The following is a 3756-nucleotide window of genomic DNA, read 5'->3' as shown; positions in this document are numbered from 1 at the left end:
CAGAATCAGGGGTGCCCCCCCTTGGGACCCGGGGGGGGGGGGGGGGGGGGGGGTGAGGAGGGGTCCTAATGGGGCCTAAATTGTACATTTTTATCTTCTTCTTGAGAACCCCATGACCCATTTTCACCAAACTTGGCAGGTAGCATCCCTAGGGGGTTAGGATCTCAATTTGTTAAAATGGGCACCATGCCCCGCCCAGGGGGCCCCCAGGGGGCCCAAACCCCCCAAATGAAGGAATCTTTAAAAATCTTCTCTAGAATCAGAAGTTATAGAGCTGAGATAATACTATGAGTGAGTACATTAATGACTGTAGTTTCAAGTTTGTTCATAGGAGATCCAGGGGTGCCCCTCTTGGGGGTAGGGGGGGGGTGGTTGGAAGGGTCCAAATGGGGGCCTGAATTGTACATTTTCATCTTCTTCCTGAAAACCTCATGATGGATTTTTGTCAAACTTGGCAGGTAGCATCCCTAGGTGGTCAGGATCTCAATTTATCAAACTGGGCACCATGCCCCACCCAGAGGGCCCCAGGGGGCCCCAATTCCCCCAAATTAAGGAATCTTGAAAAAATTGGGCCCTTATTGTACATTTTCATCTTCCACTTGAGAATGCCTCGTCAAATTTTGGTAGAGCTGTGAATAATTTAGATTAGTGACTGCGTGAAAGGTGAACTTGCGATACTCAGGTGAGCGCTAGACCCGCGGGTCTCTTGTTTCAGTTTCTCTTGGATCTTTGAAATGGATAGCAAGTGTCATATGCATGTGAACTAATATTAGTGTCACTAATACTAGTTCACAAGAATACACCCTAATTGACATTGGTACTTAAATTAACAATGTATTACTGACTTATAGAAAGAAATCTGGTTTGGGATCTGATGTAAACTTTCCAACAGAAAAACACATTTTTAGCTTTCTACTTAACATAAAAATTATGACTGCTACATGAAAGACGATGGTCAATGTATAGAAGTTCTTAAGTATTTGCAGGAGTCCACCATTGTGTTGATTTTTGTCTCACCCATCGGAGGTGAAGGCGAGACTAAGGGATCCAAATGGCGTCGTCCATCTGTCGTCTGTCACAAATGTTAAAGTTTACCTGCAAGACTCTCTTATGATGCATAACTTGGCAACTGTAACAGCAATGGCAGCCACACGTGGGTGATAGAAGCACTGGGAGTATCTTCATGTTATGGTGTTGTCAGAGGTCATGTGATGATGTCAAAGATCATTTGAGGTCATATAGAAAGAGTATGTGCAAGACTCTCTTTTCTATGTTAAAGTTTACCTGCAAGATTCCCTTTTGAAAAATAACTTCACATAAGTTGCTTGGATTACAACCTAACTTGGGTCATAGATGCACTGGGGGTACCTTCATGTTATGGTGCCGTTGGAGGTCACAGGATAAGGTCTAAGGTCATTTGAGGTCATACATTAAAGTTTACTTGCAAGACTCTCTTATCACGCGTAACTCGACACATGTTGCTACAATGGCAATCAAACTTGGGCGATGGATGCACTTGGAATATATTCATATTATGGTGCCCATGCAGCTCACATGGTAAGGTCAAAGGTTATTTCAGGTCAATGTTAAAGTTTACCTGCAAGACTCCCCTATTATAGATAACTTTGCAACTATCGCTCCCTTTTCAACCAAACTTGGGTTGTAGATGCACTTGGGGGACCTGCATATTATGTTGCCATCAGGGGTGGCATGGTAAGGTCAAAGGTCATTTGAGGTCATATATTAACGCTTAAAGGTCACAGACAGGGGTCAACAAACTTTTAGGGCCCAATGTTAAGTTTTTATGGCACGTTTTGTTTATGGCTCATAACTTTTGATCCCTTTGTCCGTTTGTGACTAAACTTGGATGTTAGATGTCTCTTGGGGAGGTGAAGGTCATCACAAGGTCAAAGGTCACAGACAGGGGTCAACAAACTTAGGGCCCAATGTTAAGTTTTTAGGGTGCGTTTCAATTGTGGCTCATAACTTTTGATCCCTATGTCCGTTTGTGACCAAACTTGAACGGTAGATGCCCCTTGAGGAATTAAAGGTCATCACAAGGTCAAGGGTCACAGAAAGGGGTCAACAAATTTTAAGGGCCCATTGTTAAGTTTTTATAGCGCGTTTCAATTATGGCTCATAACTTTTGATCCCTTTGTCCGTTTGTGACCAAACTTGGATGGTAAATGTCCCTTGGGGAGTTGAAGGTCACCACAAGGTCAAAAGTCATAGGTCAATGAATTTCTGAAAGTTAGAAAAATATTAATTTCTTGTATGCGAATGGGCGAGACACAATTTGGCACTTGCCTTGTTATGCAGAATATAGTTGAAACAGCAATCTGTTATGTTGTTATGTTAGAAATTGAGGCATTGATATATTCTGGCATACATTAAATTACAGTATATTAAGAATTTACCGTGAGCTTACCTACGTTTAACGAGTTTGATAACTTTGATCAATCTATCTTATTTTAGATTTATTTCAGTTTCTCTTGAATCTTTGAAATGGATAGCAAGTGTTATTTGCATGTGAACTAGTATTAGTGTCACTAATACTAGTTCACAAGAATGAATTGGCATATCATTTAAAGGAACTTGAAAATTTGAAATGAGGAGTTTTATTGAACCCACTGAAATGTTTTGGGGCTTTTTTTTTTTTTTTTTTAGGAAAGACTCAGTTTACTATTATGAATGGCTTCCACACTGATGAAAAGAGCAGGGATATGCAGAGTACCACAAGTGGCATTAGTGGATGTGCTGTTATTTGCTCTGTTTGTATCATGATCAACTGTGTCAAATTCCTTTAGAAAATTGATTAAAAATGAGACCATTGTCTTCCCACTGGTTAGTTCTTTCAGCTGTTAACACTGACGTTTAGGGGAACGATTTCCATGGAATGCATAGACCTAAAACTTAAAAATTTGGTCAAATATTTAACATAAATGATTTGCATCTTTTCATCAAAAATGATAGAATATGGTTTTTGACATGAAATATTTCTGTCAATTGCATTTAGAATAATTCTTTACATGAATACCCAGACAATATCTGTAATTCTTTAAATTTTACTGCTGTACTTTGTGCTGTGGTATTTGATGTCAATTTATTTTTCTTCGTATTTAAACTTTACATATCCTTACTTTTCATGCTGCAACTGCACTAATGTTGTTTGTGGAATACTGTATGTATGTGTAGATAGTACATTCAGATTAGGCCACGCCTTTGCTAGCAACATAGTCATTTGGCCCTCCTGTGTAATCCGATTACCTTTAAAAGTAGTTGAGGGAAATAGTAGAGAGTGCGCAAGTAGGCAATGTTATTGCTTTATGTTTAGACACTTGATATTCCAGAGCTCAATAAACCATTGAATGCAATTTCAAACTCATATTATACATAAATAACAGAAAGAGTTATTTCCAATTGACCCAGCATTTATATGATTGATTTTGATTTGCTTTGATTAATTGATTTCTGCATTATCTTTGTAAATGTACAGATATAGTTCAACATTATACAAAGCTCAATGTAAGGCCTTATTTTTCAAGTGAGCTGGGTTTATCTAATGTTGGATCTTTGAATTTAAGACAAAATTAATTCAGTACAGTTACAGGGACTATTTTCTTATACATCGAAGTTGAGGTTTTTGAGTCTGAGTCTGAGTGAGATATGAAACAACTTACCATCCTCACTTCCTCAGTTGATTGGGTGCTTGTTCAAACAATGAGATTCAGATATTCCTGTACCTTCTTGTAATTA

The sequence above is a fragment of the Diadema antillarum genome, unplaced genomic scaffold (assembly GCF_040938485.1).
Source record: "Diadema antillarum isolate AM-2024a unplaced genomic scaffold, OU_Dant_1.0 scf00000027, whole genome shotgun sequence".
NCBI lineage: Eukaryota > Metazoa > Echinodermata > Echinoidea > Diadematoida > Diadematidae > Diadema > Diadema antillarum.
Note: the sequence above shows the minus strand (reverse complement) of the source record.